This window comes from Melozone crissalis, unplaced genomic scaffold, assembly GCF_028551555.1.
Source record: "Melozone crissalis strain CALT ecotype California unplaced genomic scaffold, PUWL_Pcris_2 ptg000063l_1, whole genome shotgun sequence".
NCBI classification, from domain to species: Eukaryota; Metazoa; Chordata; class Aves; order Passeriformes; family Passerellidae; genus Melozone; species Melozone crissalis.
The window spans coordinates 7798246-7818689 of record NW_026535841.1 but is presented as its reverse complement, the minus strand read 5'-3'; the positions used below and the strand labels follow the sequence as shown (position 1 = coordinate 7818689).

The window sequence follows — 20444 nt, the reverse complement described above, 5'->3', positions numbered from 1 at the left end:
TCACCTTTGAGATGATTACACTGGATTTCTAGAAGTCAGAATGAAACCAGATTAAAAAGATATTAGAGAAGACAGAAAGTCATTTGACTGTAAAAGCTGTGGCTGTTGGACACACAAGGGGCAGCAACACACAGTGTTAGAAAGAACTTGGAAGCAATGGAGTGGAAAAAATTGCATTTGCTGGGCTGTGTTTTCCTACAAGGCAACCCAAAGGAAATGGAAACAGCCGTGTAGGTAAGGCAGAGCAGCGAGGCAGGGTGGGGAATGCTCTGCTCAGTCCATGGGTTAGCAGAGAGCCAGCACCCCCTGCAATGTCAGCTCAAGTGACAGCCACAACAGGCCAAGAGTAATTTGTCACTCGCAGCCCTTTAACGAGAACTGGGTGCAAAATCAAATTAGACACCCACGAATGGCTCTTAGGACGTGCAGCACAGCGTGAAGTCAAACCTTTATGGGTTTCAGGAATCCAAGGATAACTATCTTCAAGCAAAGTCTGGAACCACCATCACATGCAAAGTGGGGAGGGGTTCTCTTGGGCTTCTAGCCTGGGCTCTGACTTGCCAGGCCAAATAATGATCTCTTGGGATGCATTTTCTGGGATTTATTTTCTCAGATTTATTCTCTGTGTGGGTTCTCATCCCACTGCCCCATGCAGGCTTTCCAGGCTCATTTATAAACCATTGCCTTGAAAATACAAAGCAAGACCTGCTTCCTCTTCTGAGGAAAACACATGCTGGCCTATTACTGCAGGATGCCAGCCAAGAGGTGGGTGGATACCCTAATTATTTTATTTTTTGAAAAATAATGAAGAAAAATAGTTATTTCTCATGAAGGAAAATCCCTAATCAGCTAAGGGAAAACTCTAGGTACCCAGCACACATGGATTCACTGGAGCCACAAGGAAGCTCAGCCCTCGAGCACACACAGGGTATCTGAGGAAAGGAGAGCAGTGGTCTCATCCAGACATTTCCTGGATGTCCACTGCCATTAACGTCATGATTAATGGGATCTGAGTCCTCCACAATGCCCAATATGTGCTGTGAGCTCTAACTTGCAGGGACACATTTAAGTACCAAACACACCCAAGTGTGAGATGCAGCACAGGAGCAGCTGATGGGAAGGAGCATCCACACACTTTGCAGGGAAACAGAAGATGGCTCATTAAGCCTTCAAACTAACAAGCCCCATGACATCCCTCATTAGCAACCCCATGCACACACTGCACTGCTGCCACATGAGGGGCAGCTCCGATTACACCATCACTTGTTTACCAAGAGAACAATTCTGCTATTGCCTGACACCTGCCCATGACAGTGCCACCAGGGAGGAGCAGGGAGATGTTCAGAGGACACTGGGCATTCAAAGGAGGCAGCAAAACGCCTGGCACTGGCTGGAACGTGTGAGCAGCTGCTGAGGAGCAGCCCCAGCACTTCAAACAGAAAGGCTTTCACTGACATTAATGAGAGATGGTGCAAATAATGCCATCATGCAAGTGCATTTGGGGACTGCCAGCTGAACAGAGCCAGCACTGAGGAACAGGAACACTGGGCTCCATCCAGTTGCTTCTGGTTTACTCAAATTGCTCTGAGATCCAGTGCTGTGAACCTGGTGTGAGCCAAGCAGGGTGGGGCAGGGCAGATAAGGCTTATCCAGGTAACAGGAGGACACACTCCTGCTGCACAGTGATGGTGATCAGGGTCCATGTGGCACTGATGGGGGGTGTGCAGCAAACAGGCCTCTAACTCACTGACCTCCCTGGGCCTGCCCTGAGCCTCTGAAGTGTCAGCCCCCGGGCTGTTGGCAAACCAGGGCTGATCCAGAGGGTCCCAGCTGCTCAGTGACCCTGGAGTGCTCCCCAAGCATGTGCCTGGATTAACTGCTCAGTAAAAGTACAGACTTCTGCTAAATTACTGTCCTCCCCAATACCCACTTCCCTCATAAATACGTGTGCTGCCAAGGCCGCCTTTCAAGGGGAGGGGAGCTCTTTAAAACAGCTGAATAGCCCAGGTATAAACCTTGGGATGGGACACAAGCAGTTTCTCTTCTGCTTGCTACAGCTCCAGTGCACTGTTCCAGCTGCATCACAGAAACCATCTCTGAGAGTCAGGACTGCAAGGACAATGGCCAGGAGACAAGAGATCATCCCTGACAGCGTCTGTCACTGTCCCAATGACACATTCCTGCTCATCTTGGCCCTGTGCAATCATGGCAAGGCTTTGCTGCAGACCAGCTGCATCTCTTGAATGAACTCCTGCTGCCTTGATTCAGCCCACTGCCTACAAAACAGGGCAAATATCAGCTTCTGAAGGCTCTGATGTTCCTTCCATTACTGTCTGATCCCAGCTGGCACCAAACTCCCTAAGCAGCAGGAACCCCTGAGAATCTATAGAATCTTAAAAGCCATAAATCTCCCTGACATTTTTTACAGCAGGCCTTGAGCAGAGGGAAATTACTGTTGGTCCAGATGGGCATTTCCAGGACTTCATATCACTGGCAGAGACTCAGGAGAGCTTCAAAACAAAGAGAAGGCACAGCCAAGGGGACCGTGCATAGGGCAGGCAGATGCCTTTGTGACTCAATTTCACCTGAATATATAATTAATGTAGTATGTAATTTATTTGAAAATAAAAGTGGATGTAAGACTGCAGGATCTAAAGAGACTACTTATGTGTACGTATCACAGTGAGAATGAGCTCAGTGCGTCAGGAAGGATTAAAATAGTTCCCACGCTGAGGAAACAGTGAGGAGACATTACAAAAAGCTGAAAGCAAAGTGACTTGCCTGGGAAGTAACCTTAAAAATAATTGCAATACAAACTATAGCAAGTAAAAGGCCTGGCTTGTGCTCTCATGTGTGTTCACACAGCTTCATGCACGAGAGGTCTGCAAGAAAAAATGAAACGTAATCACTGGAGCCACATCTGCACTGCCACGGGCTTTGCCTCACAGAAAGCAGAGGGAAGATGTTAAACCCTTGGAGCCTCTTTTCCCACAAGCTGAGTGGATCTCTTTCCCCTCCCTGCTTCTGCACTGAGCACGTCCAGAGGTCAGTGGGACGGGCTCTCTCCTCATGGCCGCTCTCCAGGAGCTAGCACTCATGATCCCGGGGTTTATTTGCTCAGCCTGCACTCTCAGCTCCAGTTTCCCTGCCAGGAGTCATTCTGAGAGAATGGCACCAAGTGCCTCGGGTGGGGTCAGGCAGAGATGGGCCATCCCAGCCCCATACACACCCGGACACGTTGGATAACGAGCTGCAAGACAAACAGGGCACTCCCCAAGATCCCCGGAAGAGCAAAGGGCTGAGCCTCACAAAGCTCAGGTCTCCTCTCCTTGGCACCGAGGGCTCTCACAGCACAGGCAGGGCCAGGCAGCGGCTGCCCCTCCCTCCCCAGCAGGAGTCAGGGCAGGGCGAGCTCGGCTGCTCTGCCATCAGCACAGAAACAGCCCGGACTGAAGAGCCGAGTGAACAACGGGAGTTAACTCTGGTAAGGGCTTCCCACCTCTGACTGACTTACAGCCACACTGGCTCACACCCCACAGAGCCCCAGGCTTGCATGAACCACAGCCCAAGATTCCCCAGTGTTACATTTCCAAGCATTAACCCTGAGCCTCCCTCAGCCCTGGCTACCATGGCACAGCACCAGGCTGGGGCAGGCCAAGGGCTCCACAGCTGCATCCAGAGAGGTCTCTGCCATCCTGAGCATCCCTGCACTGTCCTGCCCAGCACAGCTACACCCCTCTTCCAGAACTCAACTTCTCTTATTTCTTCTGATTTCAGGACTGGACAGTTGTACTCAAGCCAGAAACTAAACAATTCTCCTCCCCCTTTTGGCGTTACACCCTTGCAGATGCCTGTGCAGGGTTTCACTTCCTCTTCAGCTCTTGGCCAACACTTAGCCAAGCTTTGCTCATTAGCAAAACAGTCCCTGCATCTTCTCAGCACACTCTGCCTTCCAGCCACCCCCAGCACTTGGCTGCTGTGATGCTGCTGGGTACCAGCCTTGCAGGCAGGGAGTGAGGACTGAGGGAAGGGAGAGCAGTCTAGAGCTGAATGTTAGCAGTTCATAACAGATTTCAATCAATGCACTGGAAATACAAAAGAGAAGGAATGAAGAATATCACCCTATTCAGTCCTAAAACAAAGACAGCTCTCACTTAAGTCAGAAGCAGCAGATCTGTTCCCCTTCCTGCAGCTCAGCCCCTATGGTCAGCACTGTACATCCCAATCTTCCCTCTCAGCGTGCAGTGCTGCCTTCCCCTGTTCATGCTGAACAGTGTTTCTGGAAAGCCAAGTCATGGATGAACAGCAGCACACATACATACTGATGAGGAGCATATGTTCTGGCATCTGATCCCACCACCACACACAAATCCAGCTCCTGAACACTTTTGTGGGAACAAGATGACTGCAAACCTCTTCACAGCTCCAGGGACAAATCTCTGGGAGAAAGGAATGTGTAACAGCAGACAAACATTTTTTCCTGTGCTTCAAGGCTAACCACACTGTAGACATGCACACACACACACAAAATCCAGCCCTTATGGGAATTATTCCAGTATGCTATGAAAGAACTTGCATACACTTCACAAACATATAAAGTCACACAAGTATTAGAGGTGCCCCACATTTCTCTTATGAGTAGAGCATTTCATGTGTGGTTTCACTGTAACAGGGAAGTCTGTGCCTTGGGCAAGAAGGGGACAAACACTTAGTGTTGGTCAGGAAAGAAAACTCTACAGGTAAGCAAAAATGGCACCCTCCAGTTCATGCTCCCTTATCCAAGAAAAAAGGCAACACAGAGGCCACTTGAACTGGAAGAGAAATGGGAATGGGAGAGGAATCCTCTCAACTTAGCCAAGAGATATCTCAACAGGAAGTACCTGAAGTACTAAGGATGGAGCTGAGCTCCCCAGGCTTGGTTCCAGCACACATAAGCAGTAACTGCAGCATGGTTACAGGAGCCACCACTGTGGGGTGTCCCAAAACAGCTGGAGAAACCCCTTGGACTGAACATTTAAAACTAATTTGGCAAAGCTCTTGAGATACACAGCAGGCACCCAGCCTGGCCTGGCACAGCAACCAACCAGCTGGCTGAGATGGAATCTCCTCTGCATTTCCAAGATGTCCATTTCACTGGTATTTAATGAACAGCACCTTAGACTGAAACTGGGCAATATGGGTTCTAGAAGACACTGAACTCCACCAGTTCTTTCCCTCTCTTGACTTGCCATTCCTCAACTTTTCCAGGTCACAACACAAGCCCCTTACATTCACTGCTAGAACCATCAAATGCAGAACAGCATCACTATGAAGCCAGTAACATTTTTTGAGAGCATAACTGGTTGTAAGAGATTCCTTGACTTTGGAGACTAAAAGCATCCAGGGACTGTGCTTCTCCTCTTTTCAAATGGCAGCAACATTTTCCCCTCTGCAATTGCAAGCATTTGAAAGCCTCAGCAGTCTGGAACCCAGCAGCTGAACAAGTGTCACCAGCATCTCTTGGGGTTAAATGAAGGTTGTTCCTACTCTCTCAATATCAGCAAGGACCAAGCCCTAACTCTGTTGAACTTACACATTTGGTTAATGTGCCTGGAGCAATGGAACAGCCCTGTACAACTTTCACAAGTGCAGCAGAATTTTGGAGTTGAGCACAAGTAGCTGAGTGGGGAAATTGAAGTGACAAAAGTCCTGTGCAGGAAGCATTTACTTCTCCTTTCCATAAACTGCAGATTGGTACTTGCTGAACCTCTCCCCTGCCCTGCACTCACAACTGTTTCATCCATTTGGAGCATAAATAATTGAAGAGAGACAGCAGCAGGAGACAGAATCTGTGCCCAGCTCTCCAGCGGTTCTGTTTCACCACAAAGTCCATGCACTCACCTCTTTTTACAGCCCTTTTCCAAGTAGCCAAGCAGACAAAGAATGGGGAAAAAAAAAAGTCCAAGTGCCCAGGATGAACTTCCCTTCCCAGCCCAGCACAGCCCATCTGTGACACAGGGCCTCCTGCAGCCAGGCTGTTTGGACAGATGCACAGCAGAAGGACAGACAGGGCTGAACCTCCTGACCTGCTGCAGTCCCACCCACTCCCAGCACTGTTCTGAGCCCTGAGACTCTGCCCAGCTCTGAGGGCAAGACACCAATACTGTCTTTTGAAATGGGCCAAAAATAATGAATGAAACACACAAGGCTTTTCACAGAGAAGTAAAAGCTTCCACTCCTATGTTGCGTCTGGCCAAGATACACTGGGACATCAGAAAAACAAGCAGGGATGTGCTGCTTTAAGTGTGTCTCCAGTATTTACCTCCAGATTCTGTGACTAATTTGCTACTCCCTTTCTGGCAGGCGCATCTTGGTAGCCAGGATGCATGACCAGGGTTGGAAAACACAGAAGTTGGAAGAGACATTAATGTGGGGAGTCAAAGAGAAACAGCCTCACCCAGGGCAAGCTATGACACAGTGAGAGACTATCCAGCTGTGGTGAAATATCCCATTAGACAGCTGCAAACATTATTTTGCTTTCTCTGAGGGGGAAAAAAAAGGCCACCTCACCACAACCACCCTGAACTGACACAGAGCAGGAACACAGATCCATAGTGCTGCTCCCAATGACTCAAAGAATCACAATTATAAAATAATTGGTTTAATTCTGAGAAAATTAAAGAGTCAGTGGTAGTCTGTTCTCCTTCCAGATTCCATATTTTCTGCGCAAGCAACAACGCTCCTCTAGCCACAAGACGACAAGAACTGTTATTGTAAGAAAAACATTTAGGTGAAAGATGGAAATGCTACAAAGAACAGTGCAGGTACAGGTCCTCCAAGCTGCTCCAGCAGAGCCTTTGGGGAGTTCTGTAAAGACTTAGCTCTGCTTATGGTTTTTGTTGTACAGTTGCTGTACAAGGGAACCTACCACTCTGATGATACTTCTCATCACATGTTTCACCAAACTCAGTTAATCAATTTTCCCACATAGGTATCTACATAGAAACTGAGGTCACATTAGGTCATATTCAACCAGCTCAAGGCAAGCATAAGGAATCACCACTTTTCCCTCCTCTTAATCTGTTCTTGGTCACCAGCAGCTGCCTGCACTGAGTTGTCCTCAGTTGATGGGCAGTATCTACAACTACCCCAGGTGTCTCAGCTCTATGCAGAGTGCAGTCTTTCAAGAGATACACTTACCTGTAGCCCATTCTCCATAAGCTCAGCAGAGAAAAGGAGAAGGCAGTTCAGTACACATTAGCAGGGAACTGGGGGATTTCCACCAGCCAGTGTTCTCTGGTAGGCAAGGCTGGGGTTGAAAGTTGACCTTAAAAATGATGCTCTGTGTTGGCACAGTCACTATTTTAGATAGAAGACATCTCTGCTGTTGCAATATCTGCTGTTACAGGAATGATAGAAATCTCTGCTCCATTTTTTATAAGAAAAAACCAAAGGAGTCTGAATGTAAGTTTTTAACATATAAACCCCAGATTCTCAAAAACTGAAACATAAGAGCAATGAATTCAGTTTTCAATGACTCGCACTGAAACCACTCCTCCAATCAAAGTACTTTTTGCACAGCATCTTCTCTATACACAGACCCCCATATATATATTTTACTGACAAGCAGACCACTTAAAAATAAGTTCAAGTAGAAAAAAAAGATTAAACTGAATGCAAAAGGCACAGCCCTGTAATTTCAAACCCACTGAAAGAACTGGATCCACCAGATAGTCTCTGCTCCCACACCCAAACAACTTTGCAAGTTGATGGGGTGGGGAGAGATCAACTTGGGAAGGAGAGGTTCCCATCCTCCTGATTTAAAAAAAAAACAATGACTTCAAAGAACATGAGAGACATGAACCTGAATGGGCAGGAGCCAGCTTCAGAGACACAGCAAGGTAACACCCCAAACACACACACACACACGCCATCAACACGAGCTAGGAGGCATGTTCTGCACGAGTGTGCCAGGAAACTCCAGTTTAACCACGTACTTGCAAGGTTTCACCTTTACTCCTCCCACAGCAACACCTCTGGCTTTGGCAGAGCACCCATCTGCTGTACTTGCTCTGTCAAACTCTTGACAAATTGCTGGGTTTCCCTACATGGGGCCTACTCCTCTGCACATATGACATTAGTCATTTCTTCATTTCCTACCCAGCTTCACCATAAGAATCTCTCTTCGTGATCCAGTGGTAAATAAATTGCTAGGAAAGAAACCACCCCTCTCCAAGAGGTGCTGAACTGAGGTATAATAAAACTGAGGAGCTTGGTGTCACCAGGCAACCTGCCATAGATCTCCACACCAGCCCAAGCTCTTAAACCACAACCTTTCCCTTGGGAAGGGTGGATGCTCTGCACACAGAGACCAGGATGAAACCTCCACTGACTTCAGTAATTAAGAGGTCATTCCTTGGAAATCAGAGAGCTGGAGAATCTCCCGTTATTTTTTCCTGATGAATGGCAGTAATTAGGAGCTCAGAGTACCCTGCAAATCAGAGTACCCTGAACGCAGACAATGCATCAGCCCTGACCATGCTGTGAGGGAGGATGAACACATGTCCTCTGACAGCACATTGTTCCATTCCATGGACTCGGTAAGTCATGAATATTATTAAGACTTTACCAAAGGCAACCCTACTTATATACAATCTGCCTTTGTATATGTATTTGTATATGTATAAATATATGTACTGCCCTCCAAGAAGCTCCCTTCATTTCCCAAATATTCATTAAAAACCAGCTTTTATAATAATTTTTTTAAAAATCAATTCAGACAAGAACTATAGCTTTAGTAAATCCTTTCAATTGTTATCTGCTGTCAGATGCAAGAAGATTGGAAAAAAGGCAGAAAAATCTGCTCTTAAAAATGCTAAATAAAAATCATTTATGCTTTTGTGTATTCAGTCTAATTTTAACAGATTGCTTTGTGTTCACAGCTTGGTTTCCCCTTTCCATCCACAAGTAACAGGCCTGGCCCAAATCCATAATGAACTGTGCTCTGTCATGCAGGAGCCACTCTACACTGAGCGTAAGACACGCGGTTACACACACACACACACATTCACACACATTCACTCACTCCTCCTCCATACTGCAGGAAAGATCCCCTCTGCCCAGCTGGAACTGCACTGGCCTGCACACATGGGCTCTTTGGGGTACAGACTCCAGCCCACTTCTGCCTATGCAGTGTGACAAGAGCCTTCAGGAGTTATGATAATATTTACAACAGACTCCTCTGATCTCTACCTTGCTTCTTGCCCTAGGGAATGCACAGAAAGGAGCCTTGTACAGAACCCACTTCCCTCTTCATTTAAAAACATGAACTGTAGAACAGCATGGTTTGGGGGGGATGTCACAAAGCTTGTCCCCACTTCACAGCTTACACTAGATATTCCACGGTGTCAGAACATATTCTGGATTGCTTTCATCCAGAAATAAAACAAGAATTAACTGCAATATTCACAAATAACTACAAAATACTAGCAAAATTTAAACTACCTTGGGAAAAATGCTTCTGGTGATCCCATTATCCTATTAATCCTAGATTTACTTTGTTCTTCTCATCACTGCAGTTAGCAGCTCACAAAATGCACAGTGCCAAGTCTGCATTATATAGGGAAACACCATTTCTTGCCATGGCCAAGTGAATACCCAAGCTGCTACAAAGCTAGTTTGCTTTTTTTGTGGCCCAAAACGGTGGTGCAGTACTAGGGTCTTAGCAGGCAAGGTGTTTGCTTCATACAGAATTGGAGCCTCAGAGAAAGACTGGACTCAAAGGCAACTGTAAACCAGGCTGGGAGTGGGTGAGATTCTTCTCATGCACTGCTCTGCTGTGTTAACCATCATCTCCATCCCCACCCTTGTGAGACAGAAAGGCTCTTTCCTTTCCAGCAGACTTCCCTATACCATGATGATGGGTGCTGAGGAACACACAGGACCCTGATAACCCCTCACCTAAGCATTCAAGCTCTGCAGAGGAAGATTCCTATTCTTTTCAAACATCCTAAATCTTTCCAAATACCAAATAGACAACAAAAAAACCTGTCGATGTCATCTGATTGCATCACCCCTCCTCTCTCTCCAGGACTCAAAGGCATGTCTCCAAATAGCTATTAGCTTTGCAAAGCAAAACAGATGTTTCCTAACACCCAAATCCTGGCCGCCTGCGAGGTGCCGATCGGCTGCAGCACCAAGGAGCGGCAGGAGCGGGGCTGTGTCTGCGCATCTGTGCTGCGGAGGGGAGAGGGATGCGAGACGTGCTCCCAATACCCAAACGCCTCTGCCAGCCCCGCGCCGCCTTTCGCCATCCGAACCCGCTCGACACACCCAAAGGCAGCGACAAAAAAGAAAGCCAAGCCAAAACCCGGGGGGATGCGGAGGCAAAGCGCCTATTTCCCGGATGAATGCGGCCAAGCGGCCGCCATGCCCAGGTAGCAGCCGCATCCCCGCGGAGAGCCGAGCTCACCTACCTGCTTCTCCTCTGCGGGGCGGCGCGGCCAGGGCGGGATGCCCGCGGGGGGAACCGGCAGCGGGGAGAGAAAAGGAGACACAGTGAGGCGAGGGGGACGCGCCGGGCCGCGGGGCGGAGCGGCCGCGCGTCCCCGCCGCCTCACCTGGGTTCACCAGCTTGCTCTTGTACCGCATGGCCGTGCTCATGGTGCCTGCCCGGAGCGACAGCCGTGCCCGTGTGTGCGAGCCTGGCTGGGGGACTGAGCGAGTGCGAGCGCCGGGGCCGCCCCGCGCCGCCGCCGAGGGGCCGGGGCCGCCCGGGGCCGCCAATCCCGGGAGCCGAGCCCGCCCCGGGCCCGCCCCCGCCGGCGACAGCCGGGCCGGGGGCTGCCGGAGCCGGCCAGGGCAGCGGGACCGCCGGTGACAGCCGGGCCGGGGGCTGCCGGAGCCGGCCAGGGCAGCGGGACCGCCGGTGACAGCCGGGCCGGGGGCTGCCGGAGCCGGCCAGGGCAGCGGGACCGCCGGTGACAGCCGGGCCGGGGGCTGCCGGAGCCGGCCAGGGCAGCGGGACCGCCGGTGACAGCCGGGCCGGGGGCTGCCGGAGCCGGCCAGGGCAGCGGGACCGCCGGTGACAGCCGGGCCGGGGGCTGCTGGAGCCGGCCAGGGCAGCGGGACCGCCGGCCGAGCACCGGAGCGATCCCCCCCTCCAGCCCCACCCCGAGCCAGCGGCTGGCGAACACAGCCCCGGGCCCGGCTGACGGGCTGGAATAACCCCCGCAGCCGCCCTATACACCCCTGAAGGTTTAAACACTATAAAAGGCAGCACTCCCTGCTCTCAAACAGAAACATAGCACCGAGAAGGACGAATACAGTAAAAAAAAAATACAAAACCCAAACACAAATGGAGTAAATAGGAAATGCGTTTCCAGATTTAGCATCTCAAAATACAGTGGGAAGTCCTGAATCATACTGCAACCATGCTGTGTGAAGTAGGAATGTGTGCTCTGTTTCCATTAAAAATTTTAAAGAGGTTATATGAGAAGTTATTTTAGGTAAAAGCTGTCAGCATAACTCTTTAAGACAAGGCAAGAGAGAACTTAAATGAAAAGCAGCAGTTGCACATGACATGAGAACAAGTCAAAGAAAACTCAACAGCAGAAAAGAAAGGAGAATGGGATGTGAAGACTAAGGACACCCAGATCCTTCCCCTGACTTCCATGGCTGCAGGGAGGGGTCATGTCTTCACCATTTCAAGGACAGGCAAATGATCAGACCTGAAACTCTTCAGAATACAGGACAGGATAAGCTTGGCAGAGTGATGGCTGCATAACTGAAGGGCACTGCCCTGCCTGGGAACAAATGTGACACTGATGCCACAATACCAACTGTTCAAATCCTTGTAGTCATCACAGCATTTATCTTGGCATTTCTTCCACCTTCTCATTCAAAACATCTCTCATAACAAAACAAGGAGACACTTCCAAGGCCTGGCAATCCCAGGCACATACATTTTAAAACCACATTAGCTCACCCTGAGCTCACTTTTAGCCATTGATTCAAAGCATCAGAAAAAAATGAATCAGGTAATTGTCAGCAAATTTCCTTGTTTTTAAATGCTAGAAAGCCTGACACCATCAGAGACTCTGCACCACAATTAAAGGCACCAACGAGCCAATCAGCCTTTCATGAGTTGTTTTATAGTCTGCCACAGTGTTTTAAAACTAATGAAGACTGAAAGAACTGCAGTGAAATGCTCTTTGATCCTGCTGAAGTCATTAAAAAAGTTAAATGTGGGCACTTTGTCTCAGTGCTGGAAAACGTTGGTCTGGAGAAGGCCAGGATGAAATTCAGAGCAAGGGACTTGTCCTGCAAGGCCCTGGGACTGCCAACACCTATGGGAGCTGAAATGCAAAGTCAGAAAGCTCTAGCCAGTGTCCTCTGTCCAGAGAGCTCCACAGTACAAAGACTTGGCTTAACAACTGTATATTCCCCCAGTAAGCTGTTAAGTATTTTAACAAAACCAAGTTCAAATGTAACTGAAAACTAACATCAGTCAAGATCAAAGAAGTGGTAGAAAGCATAAAAAAATAAAACTACATTGAAAGGAAAATACTCACATATGGAATCAGCAGCTCTACAAGCCCTTCTTGGACAATTATTTAAATAGATCTCAAACTTTGAGCCAAAATGCTCCATCTGGAATGCACAAACCCAAAGAAAGCACAGACTATCAATCAGTACCCAGTACCACCAAGTAAAAACCTTTTCACTGAGGCTTCCTACACAAGACCTGTGACAGTGACTTTAGGTGCCTTGCTTTAAAGAGAGAGAAAAAACTCCTCTGTTTTTAATAAAATTAAAGACTAGATGCTCTTGAGAGTCTACTTCCCCATTGTCCTAGGTGGCTTTGAAAGGCAAAGCTTGCAGGCCACCTTTGCTCAGAGAGCTAATCTAGCTTGTACCTAAGGTCTCCAACTGAAGTCTGGGTTTCTCAGGAGGGGTGTGGCTGTCCTGACTCTCACAAGCACAAACAGAAAGCACGTAATTAAGAGGGTTGCAAAATATGATGCAAAATCCTGGAAGAAAAAGAAGAAATGTGCAAATAACAGCAAACAAATGATGAGAAAAAGTTTGCCATTAAATCTCTCACCTTGGCCCTCTGGACAGACAGGGTTAAATTCAAATCTTCATTAAAATGGTAGAAAATTTGTGTGAATGCAAATCTGTCAGTCCATTTCTTCTTTCAACTTCGTTACAGCAGCCACTGAAGTAACAAGGTAATGTCCATTTTATGCAGTTCAACTCCAAGCAAGCCAAATATGCATCCCAGTAATGCCAATCATTTGTGAATGCTATCCTGATTAAACACTCATTGCTAGACAGCAAAATTAGGGGTAATCATTACATGAAAGACACCCCAATTTAGTACAGAAGACAAAGTGTCTCAATCCCATATTTGGAAAGTAATTTACACTTGTGCATATATAAAACACACAAGACTACAAAAGCATGCAGAATAGAGCTATAACTCAGCAATGACATAAAAGAAATAACAACATTCATGAACTTATAAAGTAAGGTGTGTGATCAGATTTTCCAAGATTTTCATCCACCCAAGACATCAGTAGGTGCTTAATGAACTTTGGAAAAAAATGGATGTGAAGCTTTGCTACCTAACTTATAGGTAAAACACTTTTAAAGTTGTTTTGAAATGAAATCAATGCAGTTTGCAGGTATACAAACTTTAGAAAACACCTTCATATCCCAGGGTAAACATCACAACACCTTTGAATATGCACTGTGCACAACACCATTACAGCATTTCATACATTAGCTTGAAAAGGCAAAATAAAACAAGAAAAACCACCCCAAAAAGAAAATCAACGTTTTCCACATTCATACAATTTATTACAAAACTTCAAAGTAGTGCTATGGTATATATAAAAAAATCAGGACATGCCATCACTCAGCTGACAGATAGAAATGCCTGTGACAAATTTTTGCCATCAATTCTTGAGACCTGAAGCCAAACCTCAGAGGCATCCACACAAGGTGTTGGTGTGTGGAGTGTTTAGGTGTGTTAAGGCACGGCGTTTAGAAAAGTCAGCTTTTTCCAACCACTGGTGACTCATCAGCGTTTCTGACATTTTCTCATACATCACACAAATGCAAATCACCAGAGATGAAGCTTCAAAAGCAACAAAAGCACAGAGGAAGTTCTGAAAAACCGATACGATACATAATAACCTAAAATGGCAGGTGAAAGTTATAATACTGTGCAAACACACGTACAGTTACCGTAAACAGGCCACAAAGTCTTAGTATTACCACAAAACTGTTCAGAACAACCTAGCAGATAAATGATTAATTCTTTAAACCCACCACAATGACTAGTCCAAACAGTGTACTCTTGGCAGTTTCTGAATAAAAAGGTACAGGAAGGATAATAAAACCACATTGGTAAGTATGAAGACAGTGTTATGAAAGGAATCAAAAAAGATACACTATAAGTTGAATAACAATGATTATATAAAACAAGCAGGTTTACAACACAATCTTCAGACTTTGTGTTTTAATGCAGGTCTTGGTCTGTGGCATCCAGCTTTAGCATTTGAGCGTTACCACGGCAAAGAAAAGAGAGCACCCATCCACTTAGAGAACCGTATGCTGCTGGGAACAAAAGTGGAAAACAGAGCATTAGAAAGGACAAACTCTCAGCACTGTCAGAGCACTGGGGGCTGTCAGACCCCTCTGAGCAAAGCAGCATAATCCAGGCAATGGGGAGTTGCAGTTCCTGCAGCACAGGCACCTACATTGCAACCAGATCAGCTGAGCAGTTTGGTCCCAAATATTTACCACAAATGTCCAATAAGAGCTTCTAAATGAGAACTTATTTTTAGCTACACAACTTCTTAGGCACCCAGCCTGCAAGAATACAAGGAGAGCGTCACAGCTCCTCTCAACAGTCCTGCAGACAGCACTTCAACCTTGGCCTGCTCTCTGAAGCATTATTGCTGCTGAGGGAAACAAACCACCCAGCTAAACAGGGCAGGCAGCAAGCTCAACATCAGGTACCAACACTGCTAAGGTAAAGCAGGAAAGCAGATATTTCTTTCAAGCATTCATACAGCAGTGTCCCTGAGGCCAAAAAAAAAATAAATAAAGGGATACTGGTCTGTAATTTCAAAAATAACTATCAGTTTTGGATATTTCTACAGTTACTTGCCAATCAAAAAGGCTGCTACAAAGAAAGGTGAATCCCAGCTTTCTCTGAAAGTTGGATCCTGCTTAAGAAGTTGTGTCAGATTTGGAACTCAGGGGATATACCTCAAATTCTCCAGTCCCAAAAATATACTCATTCCTGACAGAAGATGTTAGATTAATCTAAGTGCTCATCTGGATGGAGAAAACAGAAATATCCTATTGTGTTTCTTTGCCAATTTACTTGTGAAATACACTGTAACACCCATCCAGACTACAGTGGGGATACAGAGCCATGTGCTTTGCTCTTTGCCCTTCCCACTGTGGGAGTTCTGTTCAAAACACAATTCCTTCTCATTTTAAGGAGCCCATAACTTCTAATAACAACTAAACAAGCAAGGTAGCAATAAAGCTTTAAAGCCAGAGTTCATAAATTACTGAGCAAATTCAATACTCAAATTCAAACTCAACCTGTTGTGCTACACTGCTACTTTGGGTTTGAAAGAGAAACATGGTTTTTGCCACTGCCTTCCCAACTCCAATCTGTTGCAGAAGATACCTCAAGAAGAAACTGTAACTCATGTTTCAGACTCACAAAAAGACTGGAATTTCCAATAAACACAAAGCTTTGGGTTCTAAGCACAGCTGTGCATTGATGTTAGCAGCGTTAGCTACACAATACCTACATTTTACAAGCTCCTAGAACACACTTTGGCAAAGTATGCTTGTAATTTTAACATGGATTCATTTCACTGCTCTTTCTTCCTCATCTCCTTGTAAGGCAATATTTTATGATACAATTAGGTTGATACTATTCTTGACAAGTTTGACCTCCAGCTTTACTAGACTAACCTTACAGCCTCCCATGCTCATTTCACCAACACCCAGAGTTAACAAATGCCTCCATCTGCAACGTGAGTTCATACCACCATCGAACAAAGAGAATATTTCTCCAGTGGGACATTAAAACAAAACTCTCTCAGTAAGCAGCATAACTAGCAAGTACTACATACACCTGCACCCTGATCCAGTGGTCACACAGCTCAGAGTCTGTGTTTATGAAGATTTTGAACACCTTTTAAAGGAAACGGGTTTGTCCCCTCAGCTCTTCCAAGACCACCACTACAACATAGGGTGACTTGGCACCTCTGTGCTCACTTCTGAACTCCAAATGAGAGAAATTTGCTTGATAAGCAGCTATATTTTCTCACTCACTTCAATTGTTTTTCTTCAAATATCACCCATTTTATGATAACTACTGCCCTTTGAGTGTCCCATCATCAGCAAGAACTTTGAGAAATGGCATCTTTCCATAAAGGCAGAGGAGTACTGGATGACACCAGTGCTCCGCTGTAGGTTTTGACTCATTTTGTCACCACACCCCAAACATTTTGGTTTTCTGGTGTTTCAGTCACCCTCTGTTGACTTCACTGCTTCAAGTTTGTTCCCTTTCCTTTGCTACTCTGTAGCAAGACCTCAGACTTCCCCACAGGAAACATCATCAGCCAAGTTAACAGTAAATTACAAAATTGGCCTTTAAACTGATTACCAGTGCTCATCAGTTTAATATGTCAGTAGGGGTGATAACCACAGAGTCACATTTAAGTATCCAAGCTTCAAAACTATCAGAAATGGTCCTCTGTTTCTTTAGGGAAAAGTGGCACTGACACATTTTCAGGTTCCTCATGTTACCATACAATTTCCAACAGAAGTCTGTTCTCTAGAGGTGAAAAACCTTGTGCCAGCCCATCAATGCTGGGCTTGCTGACTTCTGCACAGTCAGAGGAGCTGAGGAGAGCTGGACACTGACAGCACTCTCCTGCTCTAGTTTCTAGCCAGAGGAACATCCACTGGCAGTGCCAGGCAGTGTTACAAATACTACAAATTTGCCCAAGCTTCACATTCTCTGGGCTCTCAATTTCAGCTGCCAAAAAAACTACAACATCATCTCTACTTCCTCAAATGACATTTCTCATCAGATCAATTCAGCATTCAGCAGCACCATTTTAGAAGGCTGGTTGCTATGACAGTGCTTTGTGTTCTTCTGTTAAACGATGTCAATTCATTGGGAGAAAGAAGGAGCTGTTTGGTGTCTTTAGCACTGTTCCTATCAAGAACCAGAACAGTGTTAATGTGCTCAGGAGGCTTTAAAATGCTTGTGGAAATCACAAGCTATACTAATAGAATTTTCAACATCCTACAGATATCTTAAGTGCAAGATGCTCGGGTTTCTTTTTTGTCTCAACATATTTTCCTAACTATAACTACATTTCCAGATGGCTGTATTAGCATTCCACAGCCTGGCTTCTGTTACTGATTTGTCCCAGTATGATCTGGAAACTGAGTGAAGACAGACAAATCAGATTTGTAAGAATAACAAGAGGAAAACAGATTGCAAAGAGATACACTTTGAGAAGCAGAGGAGGAAAGGGAAGAAACATCCACCAATAACCATTACACTTGGTATAATTATTCCTGCTTTTCATAATAATTGCTCATCTGAGATGGACAAGTTCAGAAACTTGCAAATATGCTATTGGAGTTACTGCAGGCATATTCCAAAAGCATTTCATATTTGAGCACCCAAATAAAACTAAATGTCTTTTAGGTTTTGCTACCTTATTCCACCTTCCATCTTTTTCTTCAATCCTTCATGTGAACTGTCAAATAGAAGAACCAATGAGCTCCTACATTTTATAGCAGTGTCTTGTGTTTTGCGAGAAAAAACAAATCTGAGAAAGATCAGCAAGGGGAAAATATCAAAAGTCAGGGTAAAAAAATTGTTACTGCTTATTCTAAGAATATTCTGGTGTCTAGCTGTGCTTTCATTGAATGCTCCACCTGCACTAGTTGTACACAGAAGTTATTAAATGTTGAAAGGAAAGAGACAAAAGCGTAGGTCAACACACACCTTTGTCAGGGCTACACTCAAAAGATCTTCATCACCACAATCTATTCTCACAGGCTTTTGTCAGAAACTGCAGTTGGAAACAGGAATGACCAGTGTGCCAAAATCATCTTCCTTTCCTACCTCTAACCCAGTCTCCACTCATCTTCATTCCCTTTCAGGATTCTACTTCTCCACAGCAAGAAATCTGTCTGGCCTCTTTGGAAACTTTGAATGTATTCCCTGCATCTAATTTTTGCCTTTGTCACTCCCTTTATTCTCTTATTCCAGCCTTGAAAGTAAAGGAAACTGTTTGAAGTGAATTCTCCCTTTGCTTTTTCCATAAAACCTTTAAAGATGGCCCTACTCAAAAGGGATCAGGCAAACCAGATCTTCCAGTCACCCCATCTGTATAGCACTTTCTGGTAACACAGACTTCCCAGTCTTTTTGGCAACAATTTGGGTTTAGCACTTTTTTAATCATTATGCAATGCTCCTCCTAGAAAACCCCAAAGTGTTCAGCAATCTCCTCCCCACTCCAAAATACACCTGAAATCAGAAGTGGGCATTTCACATATTTGATATTAACACATTTCATTACCTATTGTTTATTCTCCAGCTCTTACCTATGAAGGTCCTCATACCATACCACACCACACCCCACTTTTCCCAAAATACCTGAAAACTCTGCTTTATGTAGGGGAAAGTATTTTAAGAGACTTTTGAGGAAAACACAAAAATTAGGTATGTATCCAAAAAAAAAAGAGTGAAAATATTACTTTTTACATAAACTCTCTGTTTATAAAGTCACATATTTTTCCCAGCACAAAGTAAGGGTGCAAAAGAGCAATGGGAAGAGAGACTGTGCTTTCAGTAGGACAGGTGATCCTTTAAAGTTCTTGTAAAACTAGAACCTGAGAGATGTTCAAGATAAACTGTGATAGAACAAAAAGATTAATACCAACTACATTTAAATTTGTTGGCAGTTTGGCTCTGTTAACCACTGTGTTAATTACAAGTTTCCTGGTTTCTCTAGAAATAGTGATTTCAATAAAAAACAACAAATGAATCTGATGGGAATGGTGGAGGTTGAACTTATCACACCTCCTAAGTTGCAAAGTCAGTTCACATGCATGAGAGAAACTCCCCCAAGGCAAAGCTCTGGATGAGGATTCCCTTCCACTTGCAGCCAGGATCACAGAGCAACACCCTGCTTTAGGAGGACTGCATCTCCAGTGCTGACTGCACCCTGGCCAAAAAATTACTCTAAAAAAAAATCAATCTATCACTCTCTCTCTCAAGGGTAACAAAACCAGAAGTTCCAAAGTCTTTCCTAAAAGCAATCTGTCAAACGATGATTTCCACAGCAGCTGCAGAAATGTAGCTTAGCAAATTTCAAAGTAGCAGCAGGACCTCCATGTATGAGGATCTCATTCAAATCCTTCTCAGAATCATCCATACTCAAGTATTTCAGCCCAATTAACTTCACCTCAAGATTTAGTTCAAATCACAACAAGATCATGGGAGCACTCAGTTAAATCTGCAAAGTCTGCTTAACAAACAGAGTGGTGCAAGCTGCACTCCAGATTAGCAGAGTGAGGTATCTACAGGAGAACATTTCCCTAGGACAGACAAGAGCATGCTCAGAACTCTGTTTACTTAAGTAGCCATGGCTGCAGATTCAGCCGGGGACAAACCATGCTCCAGTTCCTTTTTATAAAGGCCATTTCCAGTATTGCCAGAAGCTGTGAAACACAGGGGATCATTTCTGGCTAACCATTAATGGCAATACTACATCCCATCAGCCCTCAGATACTGATTGCACAGCAAAGGCAGCATCTAGGAGCTGAGCAAAGAACCCTGAATATATTTGTACCCCTTGCCATCCTCTGCCCTGCCAACAGCAGCTGTGGACAAGGGTAGATTTATGGGGTGTTTTTCTTATGGAGTATGAGTTTGAAGGTGCCGTGTGATTAAACACGATTTCTAAATCCTACAAGGAACTGAGCTCCTTAGCAAAAACCAGTAACAATAATTTACACTAAAAAGCTTTCCTACACTAAATAACCATTTCTACAAGTGGTAAGAATTTGGCCACATGACCAGAAAGTCACAGTGAAAACTTTGAACCTTCAATTCAGACTATAGTATATAACACTATTGAACAGGCTGCAAAATGACCAGCTCCTGGCTGGACAATGAGAGCTTTCTGTCAGACACTGCTTTCATGTACACCATGTGGTCAGCCACAGAATTATCCTCAGTGTTTAGATTTCCAGCTCTGAGAAAACATATCTTAGTATGGAAGTTGGAAGACATGATGTGAAGACTACTCCATCTGCAACAGTTGAAACTGTGACTGTAAGAAACCTGAGACTGAATTACTGAATTCCCCTTAAGTACTTCACTCAGAGATATCAGT

The 20444-nt window shown here is 45.3% G+C and overlaps 1 protein-coding gene across 1 annotated transcript in view; it reads right to left on the bottom strand.

The window, feature by feature from the left end:
* Window positions 1-10479, bottom strand: part of SEPTIN5 (septin 5) — a 42105-nt gene extending 31626 nt beyond the window's left edge. The window contains exon 1 of the mRNA XM_054288982.1: window positions 10455-10479. The gene's annotated coding sequence lies outside the window, so the exon portion shown is untranslated. The remainder of the gene's footprint in view (window positions 1-10454) is intronic.
* Between the last annotated feature and the right edge of the window lie 9965 nt (window positions 10480-20444).